General features: G+C 37.1%; 1 long non-coding RNA gene across 1 annotated transcript in view; it reads left to right on the top strand.

Annotated features, from left to right (window-relative positions):
* The first annotated feature begins 2,116 nt into the window (after positions 1-2,116).
* The window catches only part of LOC145544597 (uncharacterized), a 34,301-nt gene continuing 13,476 nt past the window's right edge, over positions 2,117-22,941 (top strand). Inside the window, exons 1-2 of the long non-coding RNA XR_014081482.1 lie at positions 2,117-2,306; positions 6,000-6,143. This is a non-coding gene — a long non-coding RNA (uncharacterized LOC145544597). The remainder of the gene's footprint in view (positions 2,307-5,999; positions 6,144-22,941) is intronic.

The raw sequence follows: 22,941 nt of genomic DNA, 5'->3' as shown, positions 1-22,941 counted from the left end.
TTTTTTTATCAACAGCATGTCACTGTTTAGATAAAACAGGACAATCCTAGTCAGACTTTTCCACTCCTGGGTGAAGACAAGCAAAACCGTTTGTTTTGTCAGTATGGATTTTTCTCCACCAAGCTCATCCCCAGCTTGGTTCTACATAAATGTTATTAAACTCCACTTTAAACAGCCTGTGTGTGTGGGTACAGAGCCCAGAAGTGCCTGACAGCTAATGAATAAACATATACTTTATTTCTAGAAAGGCTTTTTTAAGGGTGTGATGGTGCCTGAATACTTTTGGCGAAAAGACTCATTTATTTTATTTAAAAAACACATACACTCACATGGAAATGCAAGTAAACCCTGCAGAGCTTCACTCCAATTGTTGACTTTATAAATAGGTAAATCTCTGACGAGTTTGCCTGAAGGATGTCAAAAAGACTCAGCCCCATTAAATTCATAGAAAATGCTCCTGCTGCATTTCCAGCTCCAAGCCCACCCTCAGGGGTCTGGTGTCATTTACCCATTTCAGGCACTCTCCAGAGCACTTATCTCTTTTTCAAAACACAAGGACTTGTGAATATTGAGTTCAAAGGGCTTTCCGAAGCACAGCCAGTTTAGCCCTTATTTGGAGAGAGAAAAAAGGTTAAAAAAAATTCTAACAAAGACAGCAGTTATACCCAATATAGAGTTTGGGATTAAATTTTCATTCCTTCATTGTGTGTGCTTATGTACATGTGCACAACTATATGTTTATCATTATTGTGTATCTGTGGACTTACATTATTTTACTGCTGTATGAAACATACACATGCCTAGATTAAAGAGTTTACTTTCTTTTAGCATTATTGTGAAATGAAGGATTATTTATTACTTTTTGTCTCATTATTAATGAGTTTATTATCCATCTTGCCATAATTTCTTTCTGAGATACAAGGCCATTGATAGCTAAGGATATTAGTACAGAAAGTTACCTACTACATGTATAGCATGAACTTTATTCATTCAAATAGTGTATATAGAACTACTAAAACTCGAAGAGTAAGTGTGTATAAAATTCCATGTATGCATAGACATATATGGGCTTTTCAGAAACAAAGCCTACTCCTAACCACACTGCACCGTAATGCCTCCTGGTTTACCAAAGCAGGAGGAACCACTTTGGTAACTACTCCTTTTATGGATGGCTGAAACTTGTATCATCCATCAAACAAAATGAAACATTTGAGAGCTATTCCCCATAACAAAGTGGACATATTCAAAAGGAAGTCCAGGACAGTCATGACTGTTGACTGTTTTGTGGACAATGTCCTGGGTTCATCTTTGCATCATCACCTTGGCACTGGACCTGTGACTAACAACCAGTCAGCCTGGGGCTGTGAGCCTCCTGATGAACTCTGTGCTTTAGAACAAAGCCATCATTCTAAGGAGTAGTTTAGTGTGTTAAAATGAACTGAAAGAAGGCAGAAAGTAAAGGCAGAGAGATACAGGCACTCTGCTGGAAAGCGAGGTCATTAAAAATAATGAGCAGTCTTTCACTTCCTTCTTTTTATTAACTTTCTGCAAAGGACAACCTGACACTTTATTTTTCAGTACAGTCTCCACTTTTACTAATATCCGTTAGCAGATGGCTAAAAACTTTTCTACAACATGCCCCGTAATACTTAGAACCACCCTGGAGAACATTCAATGTCTTTTCCTTTTCCTTTTTCACTTTGTACGTTTTAAAATTGACTTTTCTAATAACTGCCTCTAAACTAAACAAAAATGTGCCATCCATCCTCACCTCTAAAATATCTAAAGGTAGTACTTTAGGGGAGAGTTGAAAGCATAAAGCAAGAACAAAAAAAAAAAAAACAAAAAAAGACTTGAAATGCTCATCCTAAAGAAAGTTCATTCTGAATTTCTCCCTCCAATTGCCTCTGCAGTGCTAATTCATGCCCAGGAATCTTTTGGAATGGTTTCCACAATTATGGTGCAGTATTGCATTCAGAATTCTGATAGGAGAAGAGAAGACTGAACTAACTAGGTGATTGGTCAAAAGCCAGAATTTTAGTCTTGAAGAGATTTCTAGGATGAATTATGACATTTACTGCTCTGAGTTGGCACTGTGTTCCCTTGGAAACCTTCTGCCTTAGTACCAAATAACGGAATTGAACCCTGATCTTTTCTGCTTGTAGTTAATAACTTAAGCCAAGCTTTTAATCAAACGGAAGGAAGCACAAAGCTAAGAGCTAAGGAAATTATTGGCTTGACCAGAAGTCTTTGTGACCTGTTGGATCCAAGTGACCCAGGCTTCTATTAATCAGAGAAGAAGAGAGGTAATATTTGAGCTCCTATTATATATCAGGTACATGTCAGGTTCTTTATTTATACTATTGCATTTAGTCCTCACACACACCCCATTTTTATCCATGAGTGATATATAGAAAGTTAGGATCCATCTATTCATTATTTCATTCAACAAATATTTCTTGCACAATAACAATGTTCAGGCACTGTGTTAGATGCTGGGGATACAATGAGAAACTGGATAGACATGGTGCTTGCCTTCACAGAACTTTTTGTTTAGTGGAGATGATAGATGCTGCATAAGTATTTATAAGCCTGATGAGCATTAGAGAAGAGGCAACAGGAGCATAAGCATGTATAGAAAATAGAGATGTCATTTACTCAACCATTCAATACATGATTATTGGGCTTTCACAAGACACACTAACTATGAAATCTATAGCAAACTTCTGGCTTGAGAAACCAAGTAGTGCTCTTCTGGAAATGTACTGTGTTCTAGATCACGGCCACGTTCTATATCCTGTACATGTGGCTATTGAACTCTGTGTAACTAAAGGACTGAATTTTAAATTTTCATTTAATTTAAATTAATTTAAAGTTTAGTTTTTAATGGTTTTAAACATACATTTTTTTCCTTTTTTAATTGAAGTTTAATTTACAACATTGTGTCAGTTTCAAGTGTACAGCGAGTATGCAGTGATTCAGTAATACATATATTCACACACGCATATATATATATACACATATCCTTTTTCAGATTCTTTTCTCTTATAGCCTATTATAGAATATTGAGTAAAATTCCCTGTGCTATACAGTGTGTGTGCTAAATAATCTCTTCGGTCATGTCCAGTCTTTGCGACTATGTCCATGGGATTTCCCAGGTAAGAACACTGGAGTGGGTTGCCATGCTCTCCTCCAGGGGATCTTCCCACCCCAGGGATCTTCCCACCCCAGGGATCAAACTCATGTCTCTTACATCTCCTGCATTGGCAGGTGGGTTCTTTACCACTAGCACTACCTGGGTCCTTGTTTACCTATTTTAGATGTAGTGGTGTGTATGTGTTAATCCCGAACTCCTCCTGGTTTATCTCTCCCCGCCCCCAGCCCTGCTATCCCCTTCAGTTACTGTAAGTTTATTTTCTCTGCGGGTCTATTTCTACTTTGCAAATAAGCTCATTAGTATCATTTTCTTTTTAGATTCCACATATAAGTGATATCATCTGGCATTTGTTTTTCTCTAACTTACTTCACTTTGTATGATAATCTCTAGGTCCACCCATGTTGTTGCAAATGGCATTATTTCATCCTTTTTTATGGCTGAGTAATATTCCATTGTATATGTATATGGTTCTGGTGGTTTAGTCACTAAGTCATGTCCAACTCTTTGCAACATTATGGCCCATAGCCTGTCAGGCTCCTCAGTCCATGGGATTCTCCAGGCAAGAGAATTGGAGTGGGCCCCCAATGTCCTCCTCCAGGGGATCTTCCTGACCCAGCGGTCGAACCCAGGTCTCCCACATTATAGATTCTTTACCACTGAGCCACCCGGGAAGCTAGGAAATGGCAGCCCACTCCAGTATTCTTGCCTGGAAAATTCCATAAACAGAGGAGCCTAGCGGACTACAGTTCATGGGATCGCAAAGAGTCATACATAACTTAACGGCTAAAGAGTTGAACATGACTAAGCACACACACACGCACACACGCACATAAGGTTAGTAGCTACCATATTTGACAGTATAATTCTAGATGATTCCCAGGTGGCTGGAAGTATTTTAAACTTATCTCCTCTGTCATTACATTTGGGGATAATTGAGTATCAATTAGACTTCCCAGGTGGCACTAGCGGTAAAGAATCTGCCTGCCAATGCAGGAGACATAAGAGACATGGGTTTGATCCCTCTGTTGGGATCCCTGCCTTGAGAATCCCTTGGACAGAGGAGCCTGGTGGTCTATGATCCATAGGGTCACAAAGACTTGGACATGGCTGAAGCGATTTAGCATGCACACATGGGTATTGACCAGTCTAGGAAGCTTAGAGGAATTTGTTTCTGCTGGAGTCATGTTCAGACTCATCTAATATATAGGAGCCTTATTTATATTTCTAGTGTGGCTCCAAAGAAGACATAAGGTAGCTCTAAGAAACCAAGTCCAGTCTAGACTCCAATTAGATCCAATTCCCAAACAGATCAGAATTAGATGTTAAATTGAAAAATTCTACTGGGGTTAGTTGATCTGGGATAATCCAGCATTAATTAGGCCATTTCAGTTAAGAACAGAATCCCATATTTCCCTGCAATCCTTCAAAAATGATGGGTTCCAAGCGTCGCTACCATCATGGTTAGAGATGACAAGAGCAGATTTGCCTCTGATTATCTCAGTTACCTATAAAGGAAGAGTATTTAAGTTCCTTCTCAAATAGGGTCAGAGCACTGCTGTAGGAAATATCACTGTCATGCACATACATACACCTTTGGGTGTTGGTGCCTTTATCAGACTTGGTGACCGTATGTGCTTGACATAGTTGTTTTAAGAGTTCTAATCAGGGAATGAAGTAAGAGAAAGGATGATTTAAGCCTAAATAAAAATGGAACTGAAATTGCTTTAGATTCTCTTTCCAAAGCACCTAATTTATCACTAGTTTTAAATACAGAAATGCTATCTATCAAGCAATAAAAAAATTAGTCTTGTCAGATATTTTATCATTCCATAATAAAATTTATTAGCATAAGCTCCCATATTTGCTGGGTCTCTTGGCCTCAGAGACATATCCTTTCAGCTCCAGACTATTTTTTAATAACATACAGTATGAAATACTTCATATTTCCTCTTGGATGGGATGACTTGACTGTTTTTCTTTGTCTCTGCTTTGAAACTACTGGATGCTACTTCCATAGGCAGCCACTTGACCTCACATCCCCTAACTCTGAGATGATGCTTAATGCCTTTGACGTTACTGCACCTTATTACTCACTCAGGCCAATATTGACAGACTGCTGCCTCCAGGCCTGCCATGGGATCCAGCAAACACATCAGGAAGCAACAGGAATTAGAGTTATAATTACCTCTTGCTTTATTCTCAAGGAAAGGAATCAGACCATTAAAAATATGATGCATATTGTGTTTTAGTATGCTTGCTAGCTGCCAAGTATCTTTTCAAAAATTGATCTTATGCAAGCACTATTCAAAAGAAAATTGGCTTGGATGTGAGTGACATCAGACAATTTCATGAAAAATAAAGCTCCCATGTAATGAAAGCCAATAATATTCTAAGATATATATTACATACATTCACAGTTATATTCAGTTTTCACAATCATTAAGATAGAAAAAAAAATCCTATTTTTCAAGTGAAGATACACAACTTCTATGAATCTAAACCACTGGCCCAAGTTCACCTAGTTTGGAAATCACAAACTAATATAACTCCTGCGGTCTGTGTTATTCGCATTCTGTCATTTTGTTTTCCTGTGAATAAGGTCCCTGGGAGGAGACAGAGAGAAAGAGAAATGAGAATTGGGCAGCGAGGGGGAGGAGTACAGGGAAGAATGCCAAGTTGTCTTATTTTAGCAGGTTAGTAAAATGTGATAAAATGACCGTCTTTCAATATGCATCCCTTACCTTTGCCTCATATAATACTAGGCACAAACGAGATATTTCTTAAGTGAAATAAATGTTCAAAAATCTGTTCTCTAAATATTCATTTGAAATATATTTTTCAGTGTGCATTATGTGCAAGCCTTCTATTAAGTACTGGAACACCGGGGAGAACAAGAAAGAAAAAGCTTAAGGTCTGGTGGGCAAGACAAAGAGACTAAGAACAGCAACGAGCGGCATAAATTCCAGATGATGCTGAGGACTATGAGGTGAGTGGAACAGAGTGATGTGATCTCATGCTGTGAGTGAGAGTGAAGAGCTGGGGCACTAATCATTTAGATGGGAGTCCTCAAGAAGTGCTTACTTTGGACCAAAACTTGATGATTCCAGTAAGGAATTGTCAAGATCTTGAGAAAAGTGTCAAGCAAATGAAACATCATATTGCATGGACAGTGAGAAAAGGAAGGAATCAAAGATTTTTCCTGGAGTTTGGTTTCAGCAACTGAGTAGGACATCAACACTTTACTGAGACTGGAAGATTCAAAGGAAGCAAATGGTGTGGAAAAAAATCAAGAGATCAATTTCATTTCCAAAAGTTATTTCTATATTTACTTTTGAGCTTTTTTTTTTCCTTTGAACCAGGTAAACTTGAAATAAAACGTCTTAAACCTGGTGACTTTATATGAAGATTTTATACACTTAGTGAATCCAACAAATATTTCCACTTTGAAACAAAAACTACAGGAAATGTTTATAATAGTTTTTAAAAATTAGCTCTATTTAATAAAAAGCCATTCCAACAGATGTGAGATGATATCTCATTGTGGTTTTGATTTACATTTCCCTGAGGATTAGTGATGTTGAGAATCTTTTCATGTGCCTGGTGGTCCCCTCTAGGTCTTCTTTGGAGAAATGCCCATTCAGATCCTCTGCCCATTTTAATTGGAGGATAATTGCTTTCCAATATTGTGCTGGTTTCTGCCATACATCAACATGACTCAGTCACAGATAGCTATATGTTCCCTCCCTCTTGAACCTCTCTCCTATCTCCTACCCCCTCTGCCCACTTTTAGCCATCAGCTTACTTGTTTTTTGTTGTTATTAAGTTAGATGGGTTCTCTATATTTTTTCAATATTAGCCCCTCACTGAATATGTGATTTGCAAACATCTTCGCCCATTCAGTAGGTTTTGTTGATGGTTTTTCCAGAAAAAACAAGTGTTGGAGAGGTTGTGGAGGAAAGGAAGCTTTCCTGTGTGGTTGGTGGAAATGTAAGAAGGTGCAACCACTGTGAAAACGATATGGAGGTTCCTTTAAAAATTAAAAATAGGACCATCTAATTCAACTGTTTCACTTCCGGGTATCTGAAGAAAACAAAAATACTAATTCAAAAAGATACATGCACCCCAGTGTTTTTTTGCAGCACTATTTATAACTGGAAAGCTATGGAAACATCCATTGATGGATGAATAGATAAAGAAGATATGAGATACACACACACACACACAACAATGAAATACTACTCAGCCATAACATTTTACCATTGGTAACAACATGGACGGACCCCAAGGGTTTTATGCTAAATTGAAATAAGTCAATCAGAGAAAAACTAGCACTGTTTGATTTCACTTATATATGGAATCTGGAAAACAAAGCAAATGAATAAAACTAAACTAAGCTCATAGGTACAGAGAACAGATAAGTGACTATCAGAGGGGAGGAGTGGTATAGGAATGGGTAAAAAGGGTGAATGTGTTAGTTCTATAATGAAAAATAGTAACCATACATTGTGGTGATTGCTCTGTACTGTACGCTAATATTGATTTATTATCCTGTATACCTGAAACTAATATAATGTTATATATTGATATTACTCTATTTAAAAATTAATAATAAAGAAATATATAACAAAATAGGCTCTGTTTTACAGAATTTAATAAAGGAAAACAAATCTTTGGGATATGTCATTTCTACTTTTTCAGACTCTCTAAAGAATTTTTAACTACTCAATTATACTCCTGAACATATTTTTAAAAGAAAGTTTGTGGTAAGTCAAAATTAAATATTCTGTTTGATCTACTGAAGAGTGTATAGAACATCGTAACAAAAGCCTTCTTTTCTCATGCTCTTGTGTTTCTTGGACTGAAGAAGATTAATAAAAATCTATTATTTTAAAAAACGCAGTGATTTTATAAAGTCAGTTTTGGAAGGAACAATATCCTAATTATTTGTTACAATGCAATAATTGCTACAAAGGTGGCAAGAAGAAAGAGAATCATCTATTCTGTGTGGGGAAAGGAGTCGGATCTCTTAACCCAGTCTTGGAAGATAAAGCATTGTTTTAGCTGGCAATTGTGAGGGTTGTGAGAAGGACAAGCTGAGCTAGCAGAGACATAAAAGCCTGACTCTTTCTGAGAACATAATTTGCCACACGACTGGACAATTTAACATTCTCTATGTATACGCACCTTAAAAGAAAAAAAAAAAGTCACTTGTAAAACCTTGAGATCTGATCTTTCTTGATCTTTCATTCAGTTTTTATCAAAATATCTTTGCTCTTCTAGTTTTAGGACTACTTTAAAGATATAATATCAGAGATGATAGAATCTTAAAGGTGGATTGACTTTTCAAGTCATTCTCTGTTACCTTAAAACTATTCCAAAGAAATTATTTGATGTTTTAAACATAATTATCTACATATTTGGAGAGATATTTATTTGTCAAGGTATTGACATTTGGCTGAAATTTTTATTCTTCAATTTTATATGTTAGTATTATATATTACTGTGTATTACTATAAATATATCATTTTAATATAAACTCCTTGTGATTGTAACTTTTCATGTACTTAGAGGTTCCTATAAGTAAAAAGCACATTCAGACACAAACTTAATTTGAATGTAAAGTGTATCTTAGCTAGTTTCTTGACCTAATGATTTTAATCTCCATAAGTTACTAGGAATATTGGCTTTATTTAAAGATAATTATAAATTGCAAATAATTTAAAATATGAAGGCTATATATAACTTGGTCCATTTCTGCTGACTATTAATTATGTGATTAAAAATATGTATTTGTTAATAACAGTGGTCTAGATAAATTCTAATTTCCCATCTCTACTTAGATTTAGCTGATAGCCATTGTTTATGTTTATCATCAAACATAAACAATGTTTATGATGATTTCTCCTTGTTATTCTAATTGTGAGAGCAGGAGAGTATGCAAATTACTGGAAAAATCTCCTACTGATAAGCTATGCAAATGAAACTTCAAATGAGTGGATATATTCTTTTGTACTATTAATCAGTTAATTAAATGCTCCTAAAATTCAAGCTGACAGGGCCAGCCCCAGCTTTCAAGTCTCCAAAGAATCTCTTATGTTGTCAATAACGTAGCCAAGATAACAAATGTATATGCTCTGTGTTTAGGTTTAAAGGGCTGGAGGCTTTTAGTTATCTATGCAAAGACCTCAACCTATCTATCATACTATTTATAATAATATCATTAAAATCCCAGAGCAATACCTGGAGTGGTTGAACTGCTCAGCAGGCAATATAATAATATATGAGCTTTCCAGACAACAGTTCCAAGGAAGAAAATCTGTTCAAAGAGAAAAGAGAGGAGAATTTCAAGTATTGTTTGTTTTCTTTTTCAACTTGGCTTTTCTACATTCCTTTTTCTAAGATGCCATTTGTACATACAAATCACTCAGTTTATTTTTAAAACCCACACACAGAGGTATTGTTTTGTTGTGGTTCATCCTAGTCAGTAGAGGCCTTAAGTCTCCCATTGTGAGAGGAAATGAAGGCTGACTGGGTCTTTAAGAAGCCTCTGTATACACGTGGCTCCTTTCATCTGAGGTTTGTAACTGCTGAGATTCAACCTCAAACTGATTTCTAAAAGTAGCCTACTGAGAGAATCCTCAGTCTCTAACTCATGATACATTAAAGAGGCTGGTCACAAATGAAGCAAAGTTTGTACTTATATTAAGAAGCAAAAGAACAAAGTCACTTTCTTGATTCATCTAAAGCTCCTCCAGTTGTAGCAGTATGCTGAAGTCACCTTACTACTAGGAGAGCCAATGCACTTTGATAAAGCACAACAAAACATCAAGATGGATGAGATCCCAAGACATCTAAATGAAATGTTTTTTCCTTCAGTTGCATACTCCTGGAGAATGTTAAAGTGTCCAGTCATGTGGCAGATACGTTATTTCCATAGACAACTTGCTTGTGTGCCTGGGTTGGCCCAGAGTGCCCTCCCCTGGCCCTAACACATGCTTGTTAAGGAGATGCCTTTTCTTCCAGGACTGGAATAAGAGTCTCTGCAAATGTGATTCCCTTCTCCAAAAGGGTAGAGGACTGTCTTCCTTCTTTCTACCTTTGTAGCAATTAATACAGTACTGTGTTACTTATTAGTAACCTGACCTACAGATTAGATTGGACTAAATTCCACGAGGGCAGAGGCATTCCTGCCAGGATTGTACTCCTTGGGCACAGCGTGTGGTAGAACTCAATAGGTATTTGATGAATTGAGGCAGCATGATCTGATGATCTGAACCATGTGTTCAAATTTAGGTTCAGAAAACTGGATCATTTGAGTGCTGTTTCTGATGTCTTCTGATGATAATACACTTTCTGACACTTGCTACCATCTAACACATTTGCTTACCTGGAATGGGAAATTTAACCACTTTGAAATTGCAGGTGTTTCTCAGAAAAACGGGAGAAGAAACTAATAACTAAAGAAAGTGAACTTGAAAAGAGGGAATAGTATTATCAGACAAAAGAGAGCAATGTCATATTTTTTAATAAACTCATAATCAGTTCTTCACTGTCATTTTCAGAAAATTTTGTAAAGTTAAATTTCTCTTCCCTCCTTTATTCATTTTTAAGCACTATGTCTGCAAATCACCTAGGGAAAAAAGTCTCGATTTATTTGTGAGAGATTGATTACAATAAACTGTGGAAAATTTTGAAAGAGATGGGAATACCAGACCACTTGACGTGCCTCTTAAGAAATCTGTATGCAGGTCAGGAAGCAACAGTTAGAACTGGACGTGGAACAACAGACTGTTTCCAAATAGGAAAAGGAGTACATCAAAGCTGTATATTGTCACCCTGCTTATTTAACTTATATGCAGAGTACATCATGAGAAACACTGGGCTGGAGGAAGCACAAACTGGAATCAAGATTGCTAGGAGAAATATCAATAACCACAGATATGCAGATGATACCATCCTTATGGCAGAAAGTGAAGAGGAACTAAAGAGCCTCTTGGTGAAAGTGAAAGAGGAGAGTGAAAAGGTTGGCTTCAAGCTCAACATTCAGAAAACAAAGATCATGGCACCTGATCCCATCACTTCATGGCAAATAGATGGGGAAACAGTGGAAACAGTGGCTGACTAATTTTTGGGGGGTGGGGGTGGGGCTCCAAAATCACTGCAGATGGTAACTGCAGCCATGAAATAAAAAGGCGCTTACTCCTTGGAAGAAAAGTTATGACCAACCTAGATGGCATATTAAAAAGCAGAGACATTAAAGGTCCATCTAGTCAAGGCCATGGTTTTTCAAGTGGTCATGTATGGATGTGAGAGTTTGACTATGAAGAAAGCTGAGCACCAAAGGATTGATGCTTTTGAACTGTGGTGTTGGAGAAGACTCTTGAGAGACCCTTGGACTGCAAGGAGATCCAACCAGTCCATCCTAAATGAGATCAGTCTTGAATGTTCATTGGAAGGACTGATGTTAAAGCTGAAACTCCAACACTTTGGCCAGCTGATGCAAAGAACTGACTCATTTGAAAAGACCCTGATGCTGGGAAAGATTGAAGGTGGGAGGAGAAGGGCATGACAGAGGATGAGATGGTTGGATAGCATCTCCAACTCAATGGACATGAGTTTGGGTAAACTCTAGGAGTTGGTGATGGACAGGGAGGCCTGGCATGCTGCAGTCCATGGGGTCACAAATAGTCAGACACGACTGAGCAACTGAACTGAACTGATTGCATCTTTGTTGTAAAAATCTATTTTACAAACATTTGTGAGATATTACTGCCCTTGTACATGGTCTAAGGCCTTTAATTACATGCTGTTAGACATAGTTAACAACTGGAAATAAAAATTAGCATAGAAACCAATTAACAAAGTAAAAAAATATACGTCCCTCTTATCTTCCAAATAAACTAAGATATAGATAATACAGAATTGCTTACCAAATGATAGAAGTTTAGTGCCAATAACTATTCGAACAAATTTTAAACCATTTCTTGAGTTTTAGGAATGATTGGTGTTCTGTTTGTTTGATGCTATTGTCATCAGTTAAAAGATGTCCCTATCTAAACTACAATTAGACATAGAAACCCTGATTTTTTTCCCCCATTCAGTTGAAAGTGTTAGGTACAAACTAGTTCTTTGCTGTTGCCAGCTAGAAGCAGGACAAGAGATGTCTAAATACAAATGGCCTGCACCTCGACCCCCACCAGCATTACCGTTATCACTCTGTCTGCCCAGTCATGGGTCTTACTGCCCTCATTTGTGCTGGGCCACTCCAGAGCATGAGGTGAGTGCCACAGATGCTTCTGTCAGCTTCTATCTCAGTGCACACTGCAGCTGCCGAGGCTCACCCTCACCAGCAGGCACCACTGTGCCTCTTATTAGGTACCACATGGACTCAAGATCTTTAATCACTCTCCATCTGGCACAGAAACCCTGCATTTCAATATTTTAATGGCTAGTATATTTGCAGTGTTGCTTACCAGCTGAATATCAGCCTTGCCTAGAAAGTTCTAGTCTTTATAGTTTACTAAATGATGGAAGTCTAAGTCTAATTCTCTTAAATTAGCCACGTCATCCTCTAGAGCCTGCATCATAATTTCTAGAAACTTGGCTTTGACACCCAGGAACATGAAGTGAGAAAGCAAAATAGACAACCTCTTACACCGTTCAATTAAATGAATCAAAGAAAAATGAGCATTTAGTACAAATCAAGCACTGTGTATTTTATCTCATTCAATCTTTATATCAAATCTGTTTTGAAAAATTTATTATAATATTACAAGTGAGAAAGCTGAAGTACAGAGAAGTTAAACAAATTGCTCAAGGACTAGTATTCTGGGAAGAAGATTAGACAGAATTCAAATCTTCATCACGTGGTCTTCAGAGTCTGTACTTCTAACCACCATTTATACTGTCTTCCTATTAAGTAAATGATTGATATATTTTCTCTAAATGATCAGCCTGCTGTTGAAAGAATAGAACTTTGATTTGAATTCTGGTTTCCTCACTGGCTAGTTGAACCCTTAGCAAAATTATTTCATCACTTGTGTCAGTGTTCTCACCTATAAACTGAAAGAGTAAAATCTTCCCCAAAGCAATTATGAGAATTCAATAATATAATAAAAATAAAATGATCAGTATTGTACCTATAATATAACAAGTCTTTCCATCCACTATCCATTCCTAAATGTAGCCCCCAGACTCATCTGTCCATGGGTTTTTTTTTTTTCCCAAAAAGAATACTGGAGTGGGTTGCCAGTTTCTCCTCCAGGGGATCTTTCTGACCCAGGGATCAAACAGATTCTTTTCCCCTGAGCCATCAGGGGCAGCCCTTCAATAAGTCTTTAGTGCCTCTCCGTAGCACCATGAGGGCAATGATCATGGTTGGTTCGTTGTTATAACAATAATCATACTCACTAGCTACTACATATGTAGACCTCAGAATGTGGCTAGAGCACCACTCTCATTCTCTTACTTACATTATTTCATGCAATCTCAGCTACCTTCATTATGGATGAGATTATATTATTTTATCCCCATTTTACAGGTGAGGAAGCAGGAGCAACAGATTTAGATAACTTGCTTCAGGTTACCCGCAGAGAGCAAGTGTGGAGCCTGGATTTTCATCCAGACAGCCTGGCTCCAAAGTTTGAGCTCTCAGCCACTACATTCATTCTTAGGATTTACTAGGGTTTCAATAAACATTTGTAGAAGAAACATGTAATTCCTGAAATTCCACAATTATTATTTCTTTTGTTAGCTTTAAGACTTCTGATTCCTAAGTAATATGAAATCTAATGGTAGACTGTTATAATTTTTTATTTGAACTTTTATGAATTTGTTTATTGGTCCTGTAATGATAGCAAATTTCAATAAGAAAGAGAAAATACGATGAAGGAAGTGACCCAGTTAATAATCTATATTAAAGTTGAGACTCAAAATTTGGTTCCAAATTTTCAGCAAATGGATAAAGTAAAACACAAAGCAGAAAAGGATTCAATTGCAATACATCTTCTGGTCTGGATTGTCTCAAGAATGCACCAAATATAATCAATAACTTTAAAATCTTAGGTATATATTTAAAAAAGAAAATCTTTGGTAAATGCCTTTGAATGCTTCCACTTTGTCCTTCAATTTATTGAGTTTAAAATTGATTCCTACATCATGTACAAGTAGGCCATCTGGAAACTGTTAGACACAAACATTAATAGACTTAGTTCTTGCTAAAAATAAATACCCAAATTGTTTAATATGATTGCTTGATCTCTATTGTTTCTTTTGAGGATTTACACAAAATGTGTAAGTCCAACACAAACTTCTAAGTATCTTCAATGATTTTGAAGAGATAAAACTTCCCTGGTTAGATTTATTTTCTCTTCTTTACTGATGTTATCAGTGAAATAATTCCTTGCAGTGAATTTTCTAATATATTTTCTCACATTTACTGTGTTGCAAAACCCTGAACCTGACAAATGGGAAATAGGTTTAACTACATTATCCTTAATGCGGGTAAGAATTCCTTTTATTTCTGAGAGGTTGCTTAACTGACCAGTCATGTAATTAGTAATTTGTGAAGATAAAAGTCATTTCAAGGTCATCAATAGCATGCCTATAGTATTAACCCCTACATGTACAACCAAGTATCAAACTATATGGAAAAGGGAAAGATCTGAAGACCACTGACCCTCTTGACATACTAATAACTTGAACGTTGGCACATACCAATTTTGAAAGCAACAGTTCTTTATCAGAGATATAGTGTAGGTCTGATTTTGAACTCTTGGATGAAGAATAACCATCTCGCACTTGTTTGAAAATTAACAAGATGCCAGATACAACCTATTTTGAGCTTGAAATGCTCTCAAGAGGAAAATTCGATCATTTAAAAAGACGATAAACTATATGTGTTTAAGATTATAAATTCTAAATCTAGTCCTTGCCATTATCTTTATTGAATCTCCTCTTAAACGTCCTCATCTTTAAAGGGTTGCTGTAAAGAGTAAATGAAGTAACACATGTAAATTGCTAACACAGTGCCTGAACACATCCTTAAGTCTTCCTTTGCCAGCCGTTTGACATTGGGAAACTCACCTACTTTGCTGTGCCTCAATTTTAGTTCTTACATAAAGTAAGAAATATAGTACAAACTTTGAAGGCTTGCTATGAGAATTAGGAAACATGTGCAAAAAGTTCTGACATTTAGAAGGTACTTTACAATTTCAAAGCAATTTTCATATTTGTGCATTCTAAATATTCTCTCTGATGCTTTTGAATTCTTTTTCTTGCTCTTAGACCCTCTGAGATATGGTCAATATTATGATTCATGTTTTGTCCCAGCAAAGAAAATCTTTGTTGTTGTTTCTACTTAACATAATTCTGAATCACTTTGCTGTACAACAGAAGATACCATAATATTATAAATCAACTATGTTTCAATAAAATAAAGTTTAAAAAAATAGTGTCAGCTAATCCAGAGAGAAAAGTAAGTCTATAAGAAATCAAATGTGGTTGTCAGTTTTCTTACTATCATATCATCCCACTGATGAGAATTTATGTGTATGTCCTGGTAAGCCTATTCCAAATCAAATCAGACTCAAACTTTCTTTAGCCATTCATATTTCCTAGTGTCTTTCAATACTCCTATCCCTAGATGCACACACACACACACACACACACACACACACACACACACACAGACATAAACATGCAAAACCTGAGATGGGTTTATCATCCAGTACAGCATATTCCAGCAATATATCATTGACATAAACATACTGGCAGGAATTGTAAGACTTCTAAGTCTGGGGTTTTTTGGCAAAATGTTCTATGGAGTGACATAAGAGCCAGAAGCCTGAACCAACACAAGAGAGGATAGGATGGAGGAGGGAAAGGCTCAGAGGTGACGTCCAGACACCACTGGCCCCCTTCGGGCCAGTACCCCAGGCTGGCCTCCAGCATGACTCAATCCACAGCCTCCTCAGAAGACTTGGCTGACATTAGTTCCTGCTCCGTCAGATTTGGCTCAACCACTTGAACAGGCCAAAGCCTGCTAAAGAGCCCGTTACTAGATTCAACTTTCAGGAATAGGAAGGAAGGGAGAGAGGAAATAAGGCAAGAACTGAAACCTGTTAAAACAACATTATTTCCCCATAAATGTCATCTTTTATCAACAGAGCTCACACTGAAGACTTGTGAAAGGTTTTAAATTCTAAAAGGATTTTTCTGTGCCGGACACTCCTCCATACCCAATGTAAGACTCAGAACAACGTTAAGTTTTTAACAATAAGAACCTGAAGAACATCAAAACTTCACCCAAAAAGAGTCCAAATAACCTGACAGGTCAGAACAGCCATCATCAAAAAGTCTACAAACAATAAATGATTGAGAGGGTGTGGGGAAAAGGGAACACCTTTACACTGTTGGTGGGAATGCAAATTGATACAGCCACTATGGATTACTTTAAAAAACTAGGAATAAACCTATCATATGATGCAGCAATTCCACTACTGGAAATATACCCTGAGGAAACCAGAACTGAAAAAGACACTTATACTCCAATCTTCACTGCAGTACTCTTTACAATAGGTAGGATGTGGAAACAATCTAGATGTCCATCTACAGATGAATGGATAAAGAAGCTGTGGTACATATAAACAATGCAATATTTTTCAGCTATAAAAAGGAATGCATTTGAGTCAGTTCTAATGAGGTGGATAGTCCTAGAGCCTATTATACAGAGTGAATTAATTCAGAAAGAGAAAGACAAATATTGTACGTTAAATATCGCATATATATAGAACCTAGAAAGATAGTACTGATGATCCTACTTGCAGGGCAGCAAAAGAGACACAGACATTTTGGACACACTGGGGGAAGGAGAGGGTGGGATGATGTGAGAGAACAGCATTGAAACATATACACTACCATATGCAAAATAGATAGACAGTGGGAGTTCAATGTATGATGCAGGGAACCCAAAGTCAGTGCTCTGTGACAACCTAGAGGGATGGGATGGGGTAGGAGGTGGGAGGGGGGCTCAAGTGGAAGGGGACATATGCATACCTAATGCCAATTCATCTTGAGGTATGGCAAAACCATCATTATATTGTAAAGTTATTATTCTCTAATTTTAAAATAAAATATATATTAAAAAATAACCTGACACAATTAGTCTATTCCACCAAGACTGTCTATGAAAGAAGACACCTTACCTATGGTGTAGGTAAATATTGATTTTTTAAATTGCATATTACATACCTAAAGTGGGCTTCGGTTCAGTGGGTAAAGAATCCTTCTGTAATGCAGGAGACACAGAAGACAAGGGTTTGATGCCTAGGTCAGATTCCTTCCTGGAGGAAGTAATGGCAACCCACTCCAGTCTTCTTGCCTAGAAAATCCCATTGACAGAGGAGCCTGACAGGCCACAGTCCGTGGGGTCTGGGGTCACAAAGAGATGGACATGACTGAAGCAACTGAGTACACACACCTAGAGTACTGTGGAACTTTTTTATTTTTTTTGGATGATGTTGATGATGATGATAAAGATCAGACTTACCGTATGCCAAACATGACACTTGAGTTGTGTAGATAACTCACTTAATCCTCATAATAGCTCTGTAAAGTACATATATTTGCATTATTCTCATTTAGCTGAGCAAAAGGAGGTGCAAGAAATTTAAGAAGCTGCCTTTACACACCTAGCAACCTGTAGAACCTGGATTTAAACCCATACTGCCTGGCTCCTGAGAACACAGCATCCACCATCTCACTGTAGTTCTTCTTCGTGAATAGCAGTCAATTTTAGCAGTCACTGAATCCTTCTAGCTTGCAGACTAGGGATGGAAGCCAAGGGTGGTGCTTAACCATTCAAGGTACACCCTCCATCCTCTGAAAGAGCTCCAGTTTGATAAGCTGCTGCCTGCTGGAAGCATGTTGTACTAACCTTATTTCCTTCTCAAATTCTCATTCTCTGATGACTTGTTACTTTTAGGTTGTCCTCTGCCATAGCTCTATTTCATACTTTGGACTGTGACATTTATTCTATTTAGCTCTTAAATCTTCCTAACACAAATATATATACATAATATCTTCGCCTTGCACTTCTTACACAGCTTCTCTCTCAGAATAGGTTTGTTTGGGATTTGCTTTTCTGTCTTCTGCAGCTGGGATAGAACAGTCTGGAGGACTAGAGGACTAGAATCCATTTGAATATTGACAACTCGATATACAAGTGTGCCATATGCTTGAATGTGTAATGTCTTGAAGACACACTTTCACCATGGGCCCTGACCAAGATTGCTTATCTTTAGGAACACATGAAGTGAAGACTTTATAGTGGTTTCTCAAAATTATTGAATATATTACTAGGCCTTCTTCAAATCTCCTGATAAAACTACAATTGTTCACCATGTGTTTACAACACACAACTCAGCAAATGCTACCCTTTGGCTATTTACTGCAGGCTCGAGATTTATCCAGGTGCCTCCATACATCACCCTCATCCAGACACTGGACTGTCGGAGGAGATTAAGTGGCCTTTTTTATGTCCCAGCTGACATATCACAAGCAGCAGCACCATGAGTTACTAAAGGGAACAGGGGTGTCTCAATCATTGGTCTCTATCCAGACTCAGTCAAAAACTTAAAAGAGAATGATGATTTTTCTTTAGGAATTAATCCAACAAATACCTATTAAGTATAAATTATGCACAAAGTAGTGTGATAGGCTATCAGTTCAGTTGTTCAGTTGTGTCCAACTCTTTGAAACCCTATGGACTGCAGCACATGAGGCTTCCCTGTCCATCACCAACTCTCAGATTTTGGTAGGCTATGGAGCTGAACAATTGTAATAGTAGTAGTACTAGTTAAAGTAGTAATGGTTAATATTTTTAACTTCTTTCTGGGCTAAGCACTAAAAATTTCTTTATTTCTGTTGGTCCTCACATTATACTGATCTTTTTATCTCATTTTAAAATGAGAAAACTAAGGCACAGTAAAGAAACTTGTCAAAGTCACAGATCTAGTAAGTGAAAGGGCTAGATTCTAGTTCTGACTTCAGTCTGAATCCAGAATTCTCATTTTGACCACTCCATGCACACACACATTTGTAGGATAGAGATCAAACAGATGTACTGTCTACGCTTATTCTTGCTCCAAGAATTATAAACATCTCTCTGTCTTAGTCACTCTTCAACTGTATCTGTGTGGGTGAGAGTTTTCTACTATATGATGTCAAGAGTTCAGCCACACTAGTGTGATAGTTGCACACTAAGCAATATTTCAGACATTCTTCCTAGGTTGTTATAAAGTAGCAGAACTCACAGAAACATCTTGTCCACAACCATGGTACTGTGAATGTTTCATTATAACTCCTGATGGCTAGAGCCACAAAGTAAAAGGAACAACAGTTGTTGATTTCTTGTTAAACAAGCTGTTACACTGCTTTTTTCCCATTGCAAATGCTGTAGTCTAGAATCACATATCACAATATTTCTTCTCCCATATGTGTTTTATCATGAGAGGTTCACAATAGAATATCATCTTGATTTTAAAATTGCCAACACACTTTGGATCATAGAAAAAGCAAGAGAATTCCAGAAAAACATCTACTTCTGCTTCACTGACTATACTAAAGCCTTTGAGGTGAATAGCACAGGAAACTGTGGAAAATTCTTAAAGAGATGGGAATACCAGACAAACTTACCTGTCTTCTGAGAAACCTGTATGCAGGACGAAAAAGCAGCAGAATTGGACATGGAACAATGGACTGGTTCAAAACTGGGAAAGAATTACATCAAGGCTATATATTGTCAACCTGCTTATTTAATTTATATGCAGAGTACATCATGTGAAATGCTTGACTGGATGAGTCACAAGCTGGAATCAAGATTGCCAAGAGGAATATCAACAACCTCAGATATGCAGATAACACCACCCTAATGACAGAAAGCGAAGAGAAACTAAAGAGCCTCTTGATGAAGGTGAAAGAGGAGAGTGAAAAAACTGGTTTAAAACTCAGCATTCAAAAAACTAAGACCCTGGCATCTGGTCCCATCACTTCATAGCAAATAGATGGAGAAAAAATGGAAACAGCGACAGACTTTATTTTCTTGGGCTCCAAAATCACTGCAGATGGTGAATGCAGCCATGAAATTAAAAGACGCTTGCTCTTGGAAGAAAAGCTATGACAAACCTAGACAGTCTATTAAAAAGCAGAGACATCACTTTGCCAACAAAGTCCGTACAGTCAGAGTTATGACTTTTTCAGTAGTCATGTATATGGATGTGAGAGATGGACCATGCGGAAGACTGAGCACCGAAGAATTGATGCTTTCAAACTGTGGTGCTGGAGAAGACTCTTGAGAGTCCCTTGGACAGCAGTGAGATCAAGTCAGTCAATCTTAAGAAAACCCACCCTGCATATTCTTTGGAAGAACTGATGCTATAGGTGAAGCTATAATACTTTGGTCACCTAATGTGAAGGGCCAACTCATTGGAAAAGACCCTGATGCTGGGAAAGATTGAGGGAAGGAGGAGAAGGGAAAGACAGAGGATGAGATGGTTGGATGGCATCACCGACTCAATGGACACGAGTTTGAGCAAGCTCCAAAAGGTGGTGAAGGACAGGGAAGCCTGGCATGCTGCAGTAAATAGGGTCACAAAGAGTTGAACATGACTGAATAAATGAATAGCAACAACTAAGATGCAGATGTCTAAGAATTACTGAGCAATAATGTCCTTCATTGGTAATGTTTTATTCCTTTTCAGATATTGGAGCTGTTGGCTAGAAGGTTAAAGCCTGGAATAATGATAAGACAGTAAGCAGCCTTGTGTGACATGCTGCAAAATTTAGACTTTAATTTTATATTATTCTGTCCCAAAAGCTCCAAGTCCCAATGATTTCTTCCCAAAGTCTAGCCACATTCTTATACTAATATTTGATAAAGACTTTCCCCTTGACCAAACTTCAGTCAGGCTCTTCTGAGAGGCTCCTCCTCTGTGATCTTGGCCTCTGCTTTTGCTGTGGCTTTGCCCAATTTTAGCAAAAATCCTGCTGAGTCAGATAAACAAAAATCCCTTCCTTGATATTTTATCAATATGGCCTAACTTCAGCAAGAATCTTGTTATGTCAGGTTAGCCAGAATCACCATAGCTTTGATATTTACTCAGTTATTTTCCATCCCCTGCCCCACCCTGTTCCCTGGCTGTAAATCTTCACTTGTTCTTAAACTGAGTTAAGCACCGTCTCTCTTTCCTACTGGAAAACTCTCTCTGCAGTTGTCCCTCTTGAAAGTTCTCCTTACCATCTTTAACACATGCCATGAAAAGCCTTTCATTAACACTTTTAAAATACTCTTGCCTGTCACTAGAGATGATTTTCGTGTCTCTTCTCACTTTCTGAAAATATTTGTTGGTAGGTTATTACCATATGGACCAATCCCAGAAAATAGAGACCAGTTGAATCATTAAAATTCCATCTCCCTGACTTAATCTAGCGTTCAGATCATTCCTATAAGGGTCCTAAATCACACTAACATTCTCCCTGAGGGTTATTTCTAACTGGTAATAAAATAAACAAGATGTGTTAGTTATAATTATAAAAGGCTTGCATAACTCAATTAGGATTTCTGGCAGTTAGTTTATCAAACTGTTTTTAGATTATAGGATTTTCCTCCATCCTTCCTTTTGTCCTCTTCTTCCTATTCCTTCTTCTTCCATACTTGTTCTTCTTTTTTCTTAAAGAATTTCAAAATCAGGAGCAGATTCATTCTATATAAACGCTTTCCAAAGTGTACATTTAATGCTGGCATAAATTGGACAAGCCCCCCAATGCAAGGATATTTTCTGGGTGATTCCAACTTTCACAGTAGAAAGCTGCTTTAATCTGATCATTCAGATTACTCCTACAAGAATCCTAAACTACACTAAAATTCTCCTGCAGGGGGGCATTTCATCAGTAGATTTTGTCCAGGTAAAGAAAGGATAAAATGAAAAATTTCAAAAATTTTGGCATGTAAGTTTTGAAACTATGATTGGATTTTCTATAATTATGAAAAATATCAAGCATCAGATGTAAAAATGAATAAATAATCACCCATTCACTCATAACTCAAATTCATCAAATGTTGACATTTTCACCATAATTTTTTAAAGTTACTCTTTCAATAAAGTGTTTCAGATTGTTGAAGCCCACAATGTATGCTTTCTTCAGTTCACTTTCTTTCCTTCCCAAATGTAACTACTATCTTAAATTTGTGACTTACTACATCCATAAATGTCCTATCATCACAAATGATATATTCATTGATACATTCTATCTTTTGTGCATTTTGAAAAAGTTTATTCCATGTATATATATAATTCTCATACATTAAAAAATACTGTATATATAATTTGGGTTCATATGTTCTTTAATATTCTGTATTTTTATGTCCATCTTCTCCTGCTGTTGGACATTTAGATTGTTTTCAATTTATTCCTACTATAAATACTTAAAAACTGGTGCTCTCAAGTTAAACAATGACAATTTTACAGAACATCAACAACAAGGCCACACTGTGACTGTGATAAGACAAAAACCTGGGGTACTATTGTAATTGTACTGAATATAAACAAAAACATGGACATTGCTCAAAAAATAAAAATGACCAAACATCCCTTTATCCTGGCTAATAAAAATAACTGTTTTTCCTTTTCCAATTAGAGCTTTAGATTCATTCTACACTTCCCTCTTTCTATATCAATTCAGTTTAGTTCACTCCCTCAGTCGTGTCTAACTCTTTGTGACCCCAT

This window comes from Giraffa tippelskirchi, chromosome 4 (assembly GCF_054371585.1).
Source record: "Giraffa tippelskirchi isolate mGirTip1 chromosome 4, T2T-mGirTip1v1.2.pri, whole genome shotgun sequence".
In the NCBI taxonomy this organism is placed as follows: domain Eukaryota; kingdom Metazoa; phylum Chordata; class Mammalia; order Artiodactyla; family Giraffidae; genus Giraffa; species Giraffa tippelskirchi.
The sequence above is the reverse complement of the archived record's forward strand: the minus strand, read 5'-3'. Positions and strand labels throughout refer to the sequence as shown.